Raw genomic sequence first — 19697 nt, 5'->3', positions numbered from 1 at the left:
TCTCTCTGTCTACTCTTGCCTCCCCACCCATGTTTTCATGTCTTGATTCATTTGAGCTTTGCAGTAACATATTCCTTGCTAGAAATTTGTACTTTGAACTTAGCATACCTAATGCAAATGTTTTTAATCTTATGCAAAACTATTATAGATAATTCTTTGCATTTCAGATCAAAAAAACTTACAGACATATAAGGTGAATATCACTTAAGCAGAAAGGATGCATATCAATAAATTAACAATTTGAACTGAACAAAAATATACCTATATGGTTTAATACATGTTCTTAAAATTGCCTAGCAGATTGTAATTCATTCAGGAAGTCGGGGCCTTTTGACGTTTGTGAACATTTATGAATTGTTTAAGAACTCTGAGATTAAGTATTTAGCCTGAATATTAAATTTGGGATAGGTATTATTGTCTTTCGTTAATATGTAAAGACAACAATTATATCCAATATAATCTTCAATATGATTGGGCTTTACTGTGACATATACACTGTGATTTTTCTCTCTACCTTAGATTCCTGTAATTGATAGCCTGTGTGTCATTTGACATCCAGAAAGATAGTTTTTTATTCCAGGACTTGGATGTGTTAGTCAATCTGGGTACAATTTACATTGATCTCTTCTGATCACATCAAAAATTTAATTTTGACTGATTAACTTTTATGAAAAAAAAGCTCCTTGAAATTTAGAATGAAAAGTTATATTCTCAGATTTAAGAACATAAGTACTAAGTATGGTTTTAAAATAGTACAATATATTATTGAGAGTTATTTAGTTTATAACATGCAACAGGAAAAGTGGTAAGTGAGCATATTTCATAGATAACCATCAAACATATTTTTCTCCTTTTCCTCAAAGGTCAGGAAAGAAAGTAAGTTCAAAAAGAGTTGGGAGAGAGAGAGGACAAATAGGAAGGATAGAGGGAAAGAAGGAATGATGGACGGGAGGGAGGCGGAGAAAGAAAAGCATTTTAAAAGGTGTACCAGTACAATGGTCTAGGATCCTGGCTTGCAGAAGAGAGTAGTTCTAAAGTCTTTGAAGACTAGTCAGTCGCATATTATATACATTTCAGATTTATATGTGTTTTCAGTGAATCATATGTAATCTAATCATCTTGCTTAAAATTTTCATTAAACTCATCAATTTTGTGAAACAATTTGAAAGCATTGGAGACCTCCAACCTCTCTTGTGATCAGGTTTTCACCTCCACTCTTCTTGTCCAAGGAGGAGAACACCATCCTTTACACTTGCATGTGCATGGACAGGGTTTCACCTTGGCCATAAAGGGGAAACTTTTTCTTTAAAGGAACCTCTATGAGAGTGCATTTGTCTAGAAAACTTGCTGAGAAGTGAAGTCTCTTTAATTGCCAGTTTTCTGTTTTAGCCTTATTCTATGCTGTTATTTAATCAGATCCTTCTACTTAATCTCTTTTAATATGGTTTGTTTTGAATATTTCTGGAGGCCCTATGTGAAGTGGTTAAAATCATGGTGTCAGAGAGACAAGAATTCAATCAGTGCATATTAAGTTTTTGATGTATTTGAGTGAAATGGCGGTGGGGAGACCTGCTTTGTTTTCTCAGAATCCTTGTTTGGTTTATGAATTTCTTGTGGATCTTCTGTCACTTCAGTTTTATTCTTCTATAAAAGAAGCTAGCAAAATGATGGTGATCAGGCCAGTCCCATAACAGCTTATTTGGCTTGTGAGTTAAAGATTACAAAGGAGAATTCTTAGATTTGAAATATAGAATGAGAAACTATTAAGACCAGCCTCCCAAACCTGAAGTTGTCATCATTAGGAATGTGTTTTGGGGGATCGATGCTTTAGCTTAAAATCATTTTGTCAGAGGGGACATTCCTAGGCTGGAGAGACAGGGTCGATGAGGCCGCATCGAGTCCTCAGCCAGCACCAACCCAAGTTCCCAGCTGAGGGCTGACAATGCCTGCAGGTGCTGAATTTGTCCAGAGGATCTTCTGGGCATTAAACATACTATTTTACCCCTAAAAGAACTGAAGTTGATTAGAGGTTGCCTCATCTTTGTCAAAATTAGCTAAAATTTGTCCTGTGCTACGTAGTAAAATTTTAACCTATTCTAGCCAGTAGATATTTATGCAATAATAGAAATGTTCTACCTATAAGGCAGCCAATAGCCGCAGGTAGCTATTGAGTACTTGAAATGGCACTAGTGGGACAGAGGAACTAAACGTTTAATTTTTTATTAAATTTTAATTAATTTAACTTTAAATAGATCAATGTGGCTAGCAGCTACTATAGTGAACAGCACAGCTCTATAAACTGTTCATATGATTCAGATTAGGGTGAAGTTGACAAAGAGGTTGGCACTCCTTGTACTGGGAAGAATTGTGTTGGTCATAGAGCGAGAGGTCACACCTTTGGACAATATTATGAGGCTGGTTCTCCTTTTCCTTGTGCTACAGGTAACAAAATGGGCTCTTACTGCTTGTGCTGTAGGAGCAACCAGTCCCGCCTATACTGTGCTTAGATTTGCTTTCCTTCTCCCCACAGTATCATTGGGTTCATTTTTAATTCCTTATTTTTTTCTTTGATTTTCACAGTTCCTTGACCATCAGTCTAAGGCCTGCTTCTTCTCTTCATGTAAGTAAAAGTGGTTCCTTTACTTTGCAAAAAAGCGTCAGATGTGGGAAATTTGGGTCTCTGTCAGCACGTTGTCTAGCTGACTTTGTTGTGGTTTCCAGCACTTCTTTGGTATGTGCCAGCCTCTTCTGCGTTTGGAGCCAATGCTGTTGTGGTAGTTGTTCTTGCCATATGTGAGGGGCTGAAAAGACGCGCGGCCCCAGCAACCGGACTTTATATATGAAGGCTGCCTTTTACTCAGCCGCAGCTGCTGTTTGCAAAAGTCACTGCCCTTCTAAGCTATAGTTTACATTCTTCAGCCAGATACCAGCAGCAGTTGGGCTTTTTTTTTTTTTTTTTTTTTTTTGTCCCACTCCCACTAGGGGAATTTTTTGCCAGCCTCTTCTGCGTTTGGAGCCAATGCTGTTGTGGTAGTTGTTCTTGCCATATGTGAGGGGCTGAAAAGACGCGCGGCCCCAGCAACCGGACTTTATATATGAAGGCTGCCTTTTACTCAGCCGCAGCTGCTGTTTGCAAAAGTCACTGCCCTTCTAAGCTATAGTTTACATTCTTCAGCCAGATACCAGCAGCAGTTTGGCTTTTTTTTTTTTTTTTTTTTTTTTTGCTCCACTGCCAATCAGTGGGCAATTATTTATTTTTCAGTTTTACATCCATCCCTGGATTCAGTGGTTTTTAATTTCAACTTCTAGATCTAGAGCTTTCATTTATTGACAAAATTTCTAATATCCTTTTACTAAGAAGTACAACAGTAAAGCACAAGACTTCAGCCACTTAGGTTAAAGTTGAGTGTAAAATTGTAAAGACCAGAAAGAGGGGGTGGGGAAACCCAGGATTACATGTGCCAGGAGATTTATAAAAGGTACCTGTTTTTTCTTTTTCTTTTTCTTTTTTCAGAAAAGATGCAAGTCTTTGGGGGCAGGGGCTGTGGATTTTAGATAAAAAGAGAGAATATTTATTATTTAAAGCTCAAATTGCTAGGCTACACTGAATGGGTTTAGAGAAATTTTACCTCAAAAGAGGTTGTAGGGTAATGAACCCAATAATCAAAATCACTACATGAGACTCCACCCAAGAGATGCCACAGGTAGTGGCAGTCACCTCATGTGATAAATAATCATTTATTTATTTATTTAAATAAATGACCCCTTCCAGCTGCTTCTCACTCTGATGAGCATAACTGATTCCTTATTCACAACATTATATCTTACTTCACTGACTGCTCACTCCGAGATATTCCTCGGGTTGTAATCATTTGCACAGAAAGGGTGTTCCCATGGCTCTTTAGTTTATGTGTGACTTTCACTAATATTCTTAGAAGCTAGTTAAATATATTTAGAGGAGCCGAATCCTCCAAAGGATGCCCAGGCTAAGGTCTAAAGTGACAGTTATTTGACAGAAAAAGGAGATTGATTAAACTCCCCAAAGACTGGTGCTGTGTGTAATGCATTTATACAGCAGGAGTGGGTCCTCCCTGCCCCTGACAAGTCTTGTTATTCCTTTTTCTCAGTGTTGATAGAGTGAGTCTGTCAATGCTATGGAGGGTGTCAGTGTGCGTGCTTATGGTTACGACTCCATGTCTCCGCATCCCTGCCTCAGTTACCTAGCACTGCATATTTCTGGTCCTCTGACTGGCAAATCATTTTTGTTGCATTTCTTTGTGTAACAACGGTTCACATAATAGCTCTGTGTTAGACAAGGCATTAATCCTCGCATCACCGGGGATGAGTCAGCACAGTGCACTCCTGCCCGCATGGCTCGGCTATTATGACGTCAGCACTGTAGGGCGAGCCTCAGACACCAGCAGTACAGGGGACTGGAGACCTGTGTCACAGCTTAGAAATCAAGGGGGAGACCTTTGAGATAAAAAATATAATTGGAAGGCTGTCTCTGGCTCATAGGAAAATGTGAAGCTGATTCTATGCTACATCAACCGTCAATCAAGCAGCTTCTAGAGAGCTCCTAGTTTTTAACCAGAGATAAGGCCGGGAGAATGACCTGTAATGAGCCGACTGCCCATTCGTGTACCCACTAACCTTGTCCCACTCCCGGGCTATGCTTGCTGGGATTTTTCCAAATCCTGAGCTGCCTTTATTTCAGGGCCAACAAGGCCTGTGACAGTCCTGCTGTCCTCAAGTGCCCCACAGACGACACAGCTGATGGCTCCAGAGGTGGTGCCCCAGATGTCCCTCAAAGAGAAAAGAAAGGTTCCTTGGGAACAGACCAGAACATTATCTTCCCAGTGCTTCTAGCTCCTAGTGCCTCTTCAGTGGCCTCCACCAGGCAGGTGCAGAATTCTGCCTATTCAACCTTCTCTCCTTGGCACTGCATTTTGTCCAAAGTCCCAATCTGGATTTGACACAGATTTCAGTAGGAACTGAATAGCTTCCAGCTGTTCCCCCAAGAATTTCCATTTCATTTCTCTTTAGCAGAAACAAAGAAGAGCCCTGCAAAACCTGCCATGCTTCCTTGGGGCAGGTATCACAGACTTGACCTGTTTGGGAAACCCGGTTCATATAAGTTAGACCTCTCCACACTTCAGACTCTGATTCATTCTCAGGACAATACCTTTCAATTGAAAAACTTAAGTGTTGAAAAAGCTGAAAATTTACTGCCTCAGTGACATTGTCTGTTAACAAGATCTTTCTCCATCATACCATCTATCCCTCACTGTTACTCTCACCCTGTGATAACCATCAGAAAGTACCCTACTTCTGGGATCTTCTGCCTTTGTTAAGCCTCTAAGAGGCTCCCACCATGCCTATAGAAGCTCAAACTACTGCTTGGCTTAGTTTTGATTAATTATTAAGCACGGCTCTTTATTCAGTGTTCAGTCAACAAACATTTAAGGAAAGCTAGTCACTGTGTTTGGTACCTGGAACTCCAAGATAAATAAGAAGTGCTCCCTGTTGTTAAGAATCTCACAGTCTGGTGGGAGAGATAAACAGTAAGCAAAGGCTATACTATGTGATAGGCACCAGAATGGAGGTTTATACCAGGTGTAGTGAGGGGAACCAGAAAGGTGTGCCCATCTACATCTGAAGAGGTACCCAAGCTGGGCCTTAAAGTCTAAAGAATGAGTTGCAGTTTACTGGGTGGATGTGGAGGAAAATAAAGCAAAATCATACTCAGGAAAAAAAGGCAAAAGCATTTGCAAAGTCAGTAGGCATTGAGCAGCAGCCAGATCCAGAGGACAGTATAGTTAGTGTGGCTGGAGCATGGTGGTGGGAAGAGGAGCCTGAGAGATGAAGCTGAAAAATGTAGGAGACAAATCACAGAGGGCCTGGTATGCAGTACGCAGGACGGGATCTGGTCTTGATGCTGCAGGCTTGAGGAGGCTTTGACGAATTTTAACCAGATTCGTGTTGTAGGAAAAGAGCACTCTGGTGATGATAGAGATGGCTGACTGAGGTGAGGAAAGGAAGACCAGGTCAAAAGTGAAAACGAAAGGCCTGAACTGTGCGGTGGAGTGGGAGTGAAGGGGAGCGGCTGTGTGGTAGTATTTGCATGGAAGTTGACAGTGCGTAGTACTAGCATGCCTTGGCCCAATGCCTCACCCCTGCCTCCTAGGAAGAAAGGCTGATGTATCGTGTGGGGCCAAATTGCACACCCAAGTATATCGTTATGGGAGCTTCACCAAGAGACCTCAGTTTGAATCTGACCTCACTCTGAGCTGCTGTCTACGGTCTCCAGAGATGTGTGTCTGCTTCCACAGTGGACTTAGGAGAGGAGCAGTCAGATAAGGAAGACACATTCTCAGTGTCCTGCTTTTTCTCTTCTTTCACCTGAAAATGAAAAAATTTCTCGAGAATATCCCCCTATAGTCAATTAATGCCCCAATTTTCTATCATTTTCCCATGCTGCCTTTTTCTAAGCAGAAGTTTCAAACCATTGAGCTGAATTCCAACTTATGCACAGCCGGGTGTTGAAACAATTCAATATATTCATTCCTTCTTTCTGAATTAGAGTTCACCATAAGTGTGCTTTTCTCCTGTTCACTTTGGGCTGCCAGGACAATTTAAAGGAAATTTTCAACAGCTTATGTTTCATGTACCATGTTCTCTTTTACAAATGGGAGTATATGCGTGGGTGTGTTTAAGTCTTCTCTATATTGCTTTCTGGAGAAAGGTTTGAGAAGATGAACAAGACAAGGAATAGGGACCTATTGAGAGCCCAGGTCCCCTTCAGTGACCTGAGTGCAGAATGTAGGCTGGTAATCAGATGGTCAATTATGTGTTTGTCAAAACACAGTGGGCTGCATTCCAGACTGCCAGCTTTGGAGGCCCAGCTTCTGCCAACCAAATGTCATCTGGGAACATGCAACACTGGGCACTGTGAAGGAGTTTGAAATAGACCATGCCACAGCCAACCGACTGCCAGTCTTATAGCACCAATATGGCATGCACAGCCGGGCCCCATGTTTCAGAGCTCAGGAATTCACTGTACTAAATTCAAGAGGTCAGATGGGTTCATGTTTTCAAAGCCTATGTTCTCTGCTTTGAACATTGTGACTTGCTCCTCAGCAATTTCCAAGGGATTTTTCCAGTCACATCTCTGTGGAAACCACTCTTTTTGTGATGGTTATAAGAGCCTTGTAAATGTCCCAGAGGAGAGAAAAAAAATAAACCTGCTCTGACAACGACTGTGATTCTGACAGAGGGATTCCAACTCTTAGGAAATTACATTAAAGGTTCATAGCTTTTAAAATATCAGGAACCACCTTGGCAACTTATAAAAAGCAGAAGGGCTTTGCCTATTTTATAAAGTGATTTGCATATACCTGCATAAATAATGTCCCCACCTGTACTTTTATGCATTTAGGTTGAATAAATTAAATTCAGTGATCTTTAAAATATTCACTGCCTTTCATTGCTCAGATACCATTTTCAGGACCCTTCCTCCTCATTTCTTCCTGTGGTAGTAGTGGCTGTTTATTCAATCTTTCGACTAACTCAAAGAATCAGAACACTCTGCAGACTCATCTACCACGGCCAGGAGCATTGCCCTCCTCTGCTTACATTTCTCTTAGCCTTTCTACCTAAGACCACGAGGTCCATATGGTTTTCATAAAGGAAAATGGGGAGCGTATTGCTAAGATGAAAGCACAGCACAAGATAGGATGAAGCTCCACTTCCTATATGTAAATCCAACTTGCACGGATACACATCTTAGGGACACACACATATTAACCTTCCTTTTATTTGGCCACAGCCACCACACCTTCAGGAAACCATCCGGACACTAAACTGTGTCAATTGTAACTTGGGCCTTCAAATCAAAGCCTGGTCAGCAAGACAGCCTTGAGCACAATCATCCCGTAAGATATTAGTAAGCACTTACTATATACAAGGAATCGTGATTAGTAGGGAGTTAAAACATAAATCTGGGTCACTGCCGTTGCTTTTAAGGAAGTTAAAATTGAATTGGGAAAAGAAGTTCCACTTTTGAGTGTTCCATATGCACATAAGACAATAAATGACAATTCCAAAAGGAACGATACAGTCTGGTAAGTACTATAGGATTTCATTCATAAAAGAGAGCCTTGAGGGCTGGAAAGCCTTATGTAAAATGTGATTTAGCTGGGTCTTGAAAAATGGCTTGAATGTAAAAAAGATGAAGAGTAAAAAAAGATATTCTAAACGAAAGCACAAAACTAAGTGTTGGAATCTTTGAGGGGGTCCAATAAATAGCACTGCTCAAATTCTAAACCCATTGAAAAATAAGATGAAAGAACTAATAGCTGGGGAACCAAATTTTTTTATGAAGTCCGGGTCAAAGGATGTAGCTTAATTTACGTAATAAAATGGGCTTGCTGACTCACTTTCCTTCAATCTAAACCTTGCAAAAACCCTCCCAAGGGAAAACTTGGATTCTCATAAGAGCAACGCTTTTCCAAGTTATCAACTCCAACTAATCTAAGTAGGAAAGGAAGGAGAAAGAGGCTGACTTCCTGCACCTGTAATCTTTGATAGATCTGTTCCACCTGAGAAACACAGACCGAGTGCTATCTCACCAACAGGGTGATTTTCCTTCCTGAGGAAATGTAAGGAATGAGGCAAGAAGCAAGGTGTGTTTAGAAAACTTCCTTCTGGAAATGAGCGGGGAAGAGAGAGGCATTCCTACGAACCCTAATATCCACTGGTTGGAGAACAAGAGGAAGAAGTACTGAGTGAGATGAAAATCGGAACCAGAGCCAAGAGGTCGAACAAGACTCTCATTTATCTAATGGGACATACTTGGGGTTGGAACCAGGAGTCACAGCATTATTGAAGTTCTAAACTGAGGGTCCCTTTTCAGATGCTCAAAGTTACCAGAATTGGAACCCCAGGGAACAGGCAAGAAAGGAAGATAATGGACTAAATCCTAATTGAGGAAAACAAAATACAGAAACTCTCGTCTTTTGTTAAACTAACAATAACAATAAGAAATAACATTTTTCCCTTTTTTTAAAAAAAAAGAAAGAAAAAATAACATTTTTTGAGTGCTTGCCTTCCCTTTAGGCACTGGACAAAATAATTTTAATGGTTCTCTGATTTAACCTTTAAAACTACTCTTATTAAATAGATGCTGTTATAATCCCAATTTCGAAGATGAAACAGATTTAGCATGTTTGAGTAATTTTTCTAAGAATATCTATTTAGTCATAGAGATAGAACTCGAATCTAAGACTATCTGTCTTAAAAAGCCTTGGCCAAATTTCATTAAACACAAAATGAGTGTCTACTAAATGCTAAAGCAAAACAGACGTGGTCTATGCCCTGCTAGAGCTTACAATCTGAGAGATAGAAGACAGATATTAATCAAACGATCACACAAAAGAACTTATCATTACAAACCGTGCTACTGCTATGAAATAAAAGTGCCAGTTGCTCTAAGAACATATATAAGGGGGGGATCTAAGTGAGTCTGGAAGTCAGGATACACTTCCTTGAGAAAGTGATATTTGAGCTACTAGCTGAAGATGATAAACAAGAAGTGAGATTAGGTAGATGGTGGACGAGGTTTCCAGGAAGGGGGAATAGCATGGGTGAAGGCCCTGAATATAGCTGGATAGAGAAAATGAGGTGAAGAGCAGCCCAGGTTAAGGTTGAAGAGATATATAGGGCCCGATGATGTCGGCATCTTTGTAGGCTGTGTTAAGGACTTTCCTCAGGGTAATGGGAAAGCAAACTTAAGAAGAAATGTGGCCTGATCAAGTTTGTAGTCTAAAAAGATATGCCACTCTTAGATAATTATCCCAGACAGAAGGAAACATATCCACACAAAAACCTGTACATCAGTGTTCGTAGCAGCTTTATTTGTGATAGTCCCAAACGGGAAACAAACAAAATTACCTCCTATGAGTGAATGGTTAAACAAACTAGTACGTCCATACTATGGAGTACTTCTCAGCACTAAAAAGTAATGAACTCTAAATACATACAACAACTTGGATACTTCACAAAGGTATCAAGCTGAGTGAAAAAAAAGCTAATCTCAAGATTACATATTTTATTATTCCACTTACATAGCATTCTTGAAATGACGGAATTATACAGATGGAGAATGGAATAGTGGTTGACAGAGGTTAGGGAGTGGGGGAGAGATGGAGCTGACTGTAACTACAAAAGAGTAGCAAGAAATATTTATATCCTTACGGTGGAACTGTTCTGTATTTTCTGTGGTGGTGGTTGCATAAATAAATATGTACAATATAATAGCACAGAAATAAATACACACACACAAGTGCATGTAAAACTAGTGAAATCCGAATAAGGTGAATGGATTGTACCAATGTCAATTTCCTGGTTGTGATATTGTACTATAGTTATATAAGATATTACTGTTGGACAGAACTAGGTAAAGGGTAAAGGATAACCTCTCTATGTTATCTCTTTCAACTACCTGTTAGACTACAATAAAATAATATACTTATATTTTAGACACATCATACAAGACTATTGGCTGAACCTATTATGGTAATCATTTCACAATAAGTGTAAATCAAACCATCTCGCTCTATGCTTTAAATTTATACAGTGATGTATGTCAACTATTTCTCAGTAAATCTGGAAAAAGAGACTATTGGCCATTTAAGTCGTTACAACTTTTTGTCTTTACAAATAACACAGAAAAAAATAAGAATCTTGAAATTAAAAGTTTAAAAAAAATAGATCTAGCTAGCTTCATGTGGTAAATGGTTTGGACGGAGGCTATTGTAGTAGACCAGACAAGAAATAGGCTAGGGTAGTGACAATGGGAATGATGGAGGAAAATAAATGGAAACGAGCAACAGTTTAGAAGTAAAACATAGAGGATTCTCCTATGGATTGGATGTGGTAAATGAAGGAGGAACGAGTGGCAACTATCACCAGCGGCTTTACGTTTATAAAACTATATGAAGGATGGTGCCATTTGGTTACGAAACACCAAAGGAGAATTGGGGTGGAGAGAAGACAATAAGATCTGTTTTTGAGATGCAAAGTGCGAGGTGCTTTTGAAAAAGGGAAATAAGCATAGGGAGTTGAATATATACAACTGGAATTCAGAAGTAAAATGAAGGCAAACGAAGCTGTTGGCATAGGTGATATTGCCTAGGGACAGGGTTAGATTGAGAAGAAGGCCCAAATTGGGACTCGAAGTACTCTTAATATTTCATCAGCTCGTAGAGAAAAATGAGGCTGTGAAACATCCTCAGAAGGAACTGCTAAAAAGGTAGTAAGAAAATCAGAAAACATTGGCACAGAGACAAGAGACAAGAATATTTCAAAGAGAATGGTCAGTAATGAGAAGTGCTACTGAGAGGCCAAGTAAGTTAAGTGCTGAAAAATATGCATTTAATACATTAATTTGGAAGTTATTGTTGAAAGTGGTAGAAGCGATCACCTGTTTGCAATGGGATAAAGAAAGAGAGAGAGGTGAAGAAATAGAGACAGCAAATGTGGATAACTGCTAGAAGTTTTACTGTAAAGGAAAGGAAAATGAGCTAGGGTAATAACTTGGGAAGGGGAAGGGGAGGTCAAAAGAAGGTTTGGAAAAAATGGGAACACTGGCGTTTTTGTATGCTCGTGGGAGGGACACCGTAGAAAGGAGTGATTCGGAGTACAGGAGAGAGAAGAGACGGGATGACTGGTAGTGGGAGATTCCTGGTAATGCTAGAGACATGGAATTCTGAGCATAAGTGCGGGGATGAAAGGACAGACCCCATCTATTGTTATAAGAAAGAAGAAGGAAAAGATAAGGCGAGATGCAAGCCACGTGCAGACTTGGTGCTGAAAGGTTGGGAAGTTTCCCCGATGATGGCTCCTAGAGAGCAAGGTCCAGCTAAGAATAAATGGAAAGGAGCTTTGAGGGAAGTAGAGGTTTAAAATACTTCTCCAGAATTGACCAGAGAAGCACCGTGGAGTCTCCTTGGCAGTGTGGAAGTCCTGGGTGTGTCTAGTGGGACAGTGTTGATGACCTGTCTGCCTTGTGAAACTGCATCTAGTAGTTCAATGACCAAGGTAGAAGCTCAGAGGAAGTGTGTATTTGAGTTTAAATTAGGATGGGTTTTTTGCCAGTATGTGTAAAAAGACATTTCGGTTCTAGCTGAGGCCAGAATTAAAGGGCAGTAAGTGGGCTCAGTTCAGTTCTCCCAGTCTCTGGTGAGCGCCAACATTGCACCAGGCACTGTTTGGCACAGAAAAGTTAGAGGTGAATATAACACCGTCTCTGACCTCAAATAGCTCACAGCCTAGGGAGGTTTGAAGGCTGCCATTTGGTCCAAAAGGCCAGGACCAGGTGATTAGAAAACTTTTGCCAAAAGACACAGAGACTCACGTCATTCCTTTTTTTCTTATGCCTGCTCCTTCCTTCCATCCTAGCGTCATTCACTTATTTTCTTGCTTTCTCAGAAAATATCTACTGTCTGCCAAACCTCTAATATGCATCATATATATGTGAGTGATAACTCTGATTTCTTCATCATCATTTTGCTAAAATATGATCATTTAGGAATAATTAGATAACCTTCTTAAAGTGTAATGTTGGTGAATTTTCTCTAATTTTCAAGAGCTAGCATCTAACTGTACAGAAAAGCTATTTACTTAAAAGAGGGATGGAGAGAACAAGAGTGACTAGCTAAGAGAGAGGAAGAGAAAGAAGGGACGGAAAGCTAATTATCTATAGAAGACTTTATGTAACAGCTTGTCTTTGTTATTCAGGGAACTCCCATTTGTAATGAAAAGATGAGCCTCAATTTCTAATGGTAGTCTCTACCATCGGCCTCCAAAAACAGCTTCCAGACCTGAAGACATTACAGAGTACTGTAGATTAATTAAATTCCAGCTTCTAGCAGTGTAAGACAAGATGTGAAGAAGACCTGAAGAATATGGAAATTCCCAACTTTAAATAGAAGTGAATTCCTTACTCAGATTTATTGTAAGCATTATAAACTGGTGGCTTAGAAAGAGGTGATGAGGTGATGGCAATGGTGGCTTTCTTTAATTTCAACACATTCCATTCCGTTAGACTCCCTTTAGGAAATGACATTAGGGCAATTCAACTCAACACTAAATTGCAGATACATCTGGGGTAAAACTTGGCAGCTGTTGAGCAAAACAGCTGTATTTTTTTTTTAATATTTACTTCTTTCATGATTCTATAATTCGCGCTTATTGTAAAATATTAAGAAAGTATAGGGTAAGGAGAAAACATCCATAATCTTACTGCACAGAAACTATCACTGACAATTTTTGAGATCACTCTCTAGTCTCTTCTCTGAATTTTAACATAATTGCGTACACATTATATCTATATGGTTGTTCCTTATTTTTAACTAAATATTATATGATAAAGAATTTTCAGTATAATTGCAAACTCTTAATAAATACCACTGTAGTGTCTGAATAATTTTCCATCACAGAAAATCCCCCAAATTTGACTAACTTTGGCCTAGATATAGATACATGGGTCATTTCCAATATTCGAGCTTTAAAGTCCTTTAAGGTAAGAACTACAGTGCATTGTCAGAATTGTCAGAATTGGAGGAAAACTGAGGTAGCCAGGAATTAAGAAAATGGTCAGGCAATGATGTCAGTCTATTAAGAGAGTTACTAATTGCTAATGGCTATAGAATTCATATTTGAATTGAATTTTTAAGTAATTGTTGTAGGGTTCATCTAAGCTCTTTTTCCCCCAAAAGTAAAAGTTCTAATTTTTATTTCTAAAAAGTATGAACTTTGTTTGAATTCATCACAACGATGATGTCGAAAGAAAATAAAATTTATTCAAAATCTCACCACCCAGAGATAACTAACCCCTATTAACACTTCGGGAAATATATTTCATACATATCTATTTATCTGTTTTTCTTTCTCTTTGCCTTGCTCTTTCCAGAATGAAAAGAAAACCTACTTGCTGTTTAGTAATCTGCTTTTTCATTCAGCATTGTCACAGGCATATTCCATTTAATAAATATAGATCTGCATTATCTTTTTGACAGCTATATTGTACCCCAATAAGTGAATAATTTATTGAATCAGTCACTTAAGATATTTGAAGTGGTGGCCATTTAAGATATTTGAAATATTTTCTATCTAAACAATGTCATAGTGTCTATCTTTATACATATATGCATTTTTTAATGCACTTGCCTAATTATCTCCTCCGGATAAATTTCTCATAGTGGAACTAACTGCCAAAGTTAAAAGTACCTGTTGCTAAACTGTCCTCCAGTAAAATTGTATCAATGCATACCTCCACCAACAAAGAAAAAGATTGCCCATTTCTCTGCACTTTCCAAATTCTATAATTGTCCACTGTAATTTTTGCCATATAAGTGCATCTTTCGTACTGGGGATATGAGATGCTTTTCTCAAGCATAAAACCAAAGTCTGAAAATGTAAAGAAAAACATATTAAATTTTATTACATAAAAAATGTCACTATGATAGAAAATATTTTTTAACTGGGAAATATATTTGTGACATATTCCTAATATTTTAAGAGTGGTTATAAATCAACAATGAAAGGGTGATTAAAACAATAAAAATTCGGAAAGGGCAAATGAGCAGTCTAACTTGTGTTTTATTGTTTGGTTTCGTTCTTTCCCGCAAAGGCGGTGCTGCCCAAAGTCCTGCGAGGTCACCTCAAGTGTCCTTCCCTATGTTCTGATAGCAACACCCACCCTCACTACCCTCCTGGGGAATGTTGCGGGGAGCAAAGCACCAACCAGGAGACATGCAGAGTTTCTGGTTGGAGGTGCAGTTAGTGCTTCTCCTGGTTACATATATTTATGTTTATTTGGCATCACCCTCTACCAGAGGGGCACGCTATTTGTTCACTCACATGAATGTAAAAATGGTCGTCTAAGCTCTGCCATCAGACTCCAGACTCAGTAAATTATTGGGAAAGAAGAAATACACACTGGCGACATTGCCTGAGCCATGTCTCCAAGGCAGAATTGACACTATTCTTCTACCAGATGTAGATAAAGATTTCTAGATGTTTGTATAAATAAAGTGCTAGAGACCATGTCATCAGTGTCCTCCACTTTTCCCTCTCTCTCTCTCTCTCTCTCTCTCTCTCTGATTCCTGTGTGTATTACTTATGTACTTAATGAAATGGAATATTTTCCAGCAACTTCAGGGAAAGTGAAAAAAGCTAGAGAGGCAAAAATGCCACATTGACAGTGTCAGTCCCTGCCTCCACGATACAAACTGTGACAAGGCGTCTTTCCTGTGTTTTGGGATAAGGAGCATCTGTGTTCTGGGGGTGAGTCCCCAAATCTTTCAGAGGAACAAGACTGTTCTGAGTGGTAATTGGAGCATTCCACAGCACAAGTAGTCATTTGCAGGTAGTAAGGGATGAGATGTGCTCGAGGACGTTCTTTCTCCCTCTTTAGCGGAAAACTGTATATTGACAGTGTCTGTGCCTTAGGCAGCGTCCAGAAAGGGAGCAGAAGAGAGATGAAACATGTCAAAGATTGTATGGAAGCCTCTTAGGCCAACTACAAGCTAAGGAGAATGGTAGGAACCAGTTCTCTACCAGAGCAGTCGAACTCCCCAGGAGGTGTGAAGATGTGGTTAGAGCCAGACTTCAGTGCTGCCCACAGTGCTGTTAGAGGCCATGTGGCCAGCTCAGTGGACCCAGGTCTCAGTGCTAAATGTCTGGCTTTCTGAATGATGCTCTTAGAAAACTTCACATACTATGCACCTGCTTCCATAGCTTAGCCTATACTCAGAGACCAAATGGGGACACAGTAATGATGATTAATGTTGAGTGTTATTACTTAGCATTATGAGTGTTTCTTATGTCTTTTTCACTCTTTTCTGCCCCCAACATCGTTGCCTATTCAAAGCTGTGGAGAAGTATATTTCATACACACACACACACACACACACACACATATGTATGTATGCATGTATGTATGTATGTATGTATGTATGTATGTATGTATGTATATAATCACAACCTACTTATTCACAGATTCTACCAGGGCACTTGCAGAGGCATTTCATATAAGATATCTTTGCAGTGATAAAATTAAGACTCTTTCTTTCATTAGATTTTTTCTTTAATATACTCTTTCTCTCGTCTCTTTGTTATTTCTCATTCCTCCCAATGCATAGGGTTATTGAAGACAAATCAGGCATACATACCTACCTTAGCCCAGAAAATTACTTCCAGATATTTACTTAGAATGGGCCTCCTTACCTCTTACACTTTGGTGACTAAAATGGATTCCACCTTTAGTTCCTCTCTAAATTTCTAGGCTTTTTGGTACATGATAAATAATTATCCCCTCTAATTTAAAATTAGCCCTTCATTTTGGGTGAGAGAAGCATGTCTCACGACAGAATTTGAGGAAAAGATACACCTAAGTCCACTGACAATATCCTTGAATCTGTCTGGCCCTTACAAGCTAGTCAAGGATGGATAAGAGAAGAAATAGGAAATCTACACGTAGAGTCATTTTCTAGGATTCCACCCTCCCCCCCGCTGCACGTGTTTCTGTCATCACCATACCTAAATAATGTCCACTACATCAGTTTTTCACCAATAGGTTCTGCATGCTCCTCTACCAGTTTTATAACAGTACTTTTTAGTAAGGTTTAGGAAGAATCTTAATACTGTTTATTTTTCCCAAAATACAGGAAGTATCTGTTGATAGGAAGTCTAAACACTATCCAACCACTTAAGAACAATCAATTTCTCCATCATTTTATCACCACCAATTATTAACATCATTCACCTAGAATAGATACAGAGGCCAGCCACCTCACGGGGTCTTCACCACTCTGATGAACCTAGGAAAAGAGTTTCAGAAACATACGCCAACAGAAAAACACTTCAGAGATCTGAATCTTGGTGCAGAAATCCAAGAGAAATCTTATTGGCCACTATTACTTGGTACTTTTTGCTTTTACCTAAACAACAGCCATTTTGCTCTTGGATCCTGGCTTATCCCTTCTTAGAAAATGGGGAATTACATTTAAATTTCAGATAAATGCTTTTACCTGGTAAGAAATGAATGTATAATTTTTGACTTGTGATAAAATGATCTTTCATGAAGTGCAGCATCTGACACTCATCTTTACTTTAGTAATGACCAAGAGGCAGAGGCCTCCTTCAGAGAGAAAACAGATGCCCTCTCCGTAGCCCCCCACAAGGGACACAGACCTTGAAAGAAAATGGATGCAACTAGAAGCCAGAAAAAACAACAGAAAGCTGTGTTCGTGTTAATAGCATCAGCTACCCTGAAATGAGTTAGGCTTTAGTTACGATGGAATCAAAAACACACGCTCTAGATTTTCACCCATTTCTAGGATTGTGCAGGGTTTTAGTTTCTTCTCATCTCTTAGCAAAACTTTTTTTGTAAAAATAATTCAATCTAAGAAGAAAAATTTCCCCTCACCCAAGTCAGATTATTTCATGGGAACAGCACACCCCTTGGCAGACCACAATGACTTGTGGACCAGCCTTAGGATCCAGGGAAAATAGACCGAGTGACCCGGAGGGACAGAGTCAGGGCCAGCTGTGGACACGAGTCTTTACCATCTTCCAAAAACTACTTAAAATCAGCCATTTATTTTTTTTCTCAACAATAGCATTGGAAACCTTAAAGACCAAAGTTCCTTTTAAGGCCCAAGTTATTGATGTATTTATATAGAGATTGTTTCTAAGTCAGCTACAGTTACCTTTGTCTGTGGCCTAGGACCGCAAAGACGTCCCACACGGAACACACGTGCACGCATGTGCACGTGCACAAACAGTATACCGGTATGGACTTCTCTCCTGCCTATTCAGTGCATTACAAATTTGCTCTTAATGGGGCCTCTCTGCATTCCAACAGAAATATTTCTGGAGCTCTCCTGGCTCCCACATCATTTGCTGGGTGCACATTTAATATGTTTTAGCTTTACTGCCTAAAGATGGAATCAGGGACATCTACCTGCACATGACAGTGCTTTGGCTCTTGCAGTTGCAGTACTTAATGTATGTATCAGTAATGAAAATCTTAATTAAGAAAGCTGCATCATTGTCCGTGAACACTCATTTTTCTCCCCCTGCACAGCCCTTTGTGTACTGCAGTATATACCTGGTCCAGACAGACAGAGCCCTCGAAGAGCTTGTCTGGCAGATCTTCTCTTGATTATTAACAGCTAGTGAATGACAAAGTCTCGCTCTCCTTTTGTCTTGAAGCTAAGGCTTGAAACAGCAGAGCACACAATGTACTGGAGGGTTTGTTTGTGTTTTTTTAAACTTGCTTTTATTACGCCGGTGGGTTTAAAAATTCGACAGTGTTGATCGAAACTAATTTAGGTAACTTAGAGTTGCCAAAATACTAGCAGATGCATATTTACACATATACTCTCAGAGGAATGTAACTTTCCATATAGAAACAATGCACAAACATAAAAAGGGACAATTTCGAACTGTCTTTCCATGTTTCTGGTGCCTTTGGCCTCCGGTGCTTGAGGCCTGCCATGTCCCTCCTTATGTGACCTCAGCAGTTACTTCTTTCCTTGTGTCAATGTGTACGTTCCAAATTGTCATCTGTGCAGAGAATAAGAAGCTTTGGAAGATGGAATCACTTTAGGCAGACAAATAACTGTCCCCTAGACTTTGGGTGGTGAGAACACAATGCAGTATACAGATGATATATTATAGAATTGTACACTTGAAACTTATATAATCTTATTAACAAATGTCATCCCAATAAATTTAATAAAAACGTTTTTTTGGAAAGTTGGCCTATAGTTACGTTTTTGAAACCATGTCCAATTATAATATTTTAATGACGCCCACGTCATAATTCTCAAAATAAAAAGTTAATTCATTTGAAATTCCAGAATAGAAAGACCTGCCCACCTAAATAAGGTCTGGTGATAAATATTTAGGACCTGTCTTCTTGTTGTTTACACACTATCCTAATCAAGAGAGGAGTAGACACACTGTCGCTGGTGGTACTAGTGTACTCTGTTTACTCTACTTCTTAGAACTTCACATGTGTTAACTCACTTATTTTAAAAATCACTGTAAAGTAGGTAATGGTCAGTTTTCTCCCTATTCATAGCTTCAGAAAATTTGTGTAAATATTCTCTATGTGTCATGTAATGTGTGAGGTAAATCTTACGATGGAAAAATTATTTTGTAATATTCTAACATTAAAATCTCATGGTTGCACTCAACATTTTTAATTAAGGTTAAATATGAAAAATAAATAAAAATAGACTCACAATTTTACACTAAAGCCATAACAAGAGGTTAGAAGAGATGCTATCAAGGCCCTTGGTTGTTAGATAAGAAACACTGTGAAAAAGTTGTTTTATTCCAGAAGATTTTCCTTTTCAAGAACCATCTGACCAACCCTGCCATCAATCCTAAAGCAACAGTGAAATAATTGTCCTAGAAATGTGCTGCAGGTATACCGTGTAAAATATATAATAGGCTATCAATAAATATTTGGAGAATGAATAAATGAGTAAATTATTCATGAATAAGGGAAAGAATGGATTTTGTTGGCATTTCAAAGACTAAATCAGAAGATCGGGTACTTTTCTTCAGGTACTTTAGAAAGTCCTTTATTAGAAGTTTGAAGTGTGCTAGATTTCTAGACC

The 19697-nt window shown here is 39.1% G+C and overlaps 1 protein-coding gene across 19 annotated transcripts in view; it reads left to right on the top strand.

Moving 5' to 3' along the window:
- ZBTB20 (zinc finger and BTB domain containing 20) overlaps positions 1-19697 on the top strand; it is a 396848-nt gene that overhangs the window by 235141 nt on the left and 142010 nt on the right. For 16 of the 19 annotated variants that reach the window (XM_025051370.1, XM_025051352.1, XM_025051329.1 and 13 more), the window contains one exon: positions 2581-2620. The exons of the other annotated variants lie outside the window; for them this stretch is intronic. The gene's annotated coding sequence lies outside the window, so the exon portion shown is untranslated. The remainder of the gene's footprint in view (positions 1-2580; positions 2621-19697) is intronic. 19 annotated transcript variants of the gene reach the window in all.

Source organism: Pteropus alecto, unplaced genomic scaffold, assembly GCF_000325575.1.
Source record: "Pteropus alecto unplaced genomic scaffold, ASM32557v1 scaffold270, whole genome shotgun sequence".
Taxonomy (NCBI): domain Eukaryota; kingdom Metazoa; phylum Chordata; class Mammalia; order Chiroptera; family Pteropodidae; genus Pteropus; species Pteropus alecto.
The sequence above is the reverse complement of the archived record's forward strand: the minus strand, read 5'-3'. Positions and strand labels throughout refer to the sequence as shown.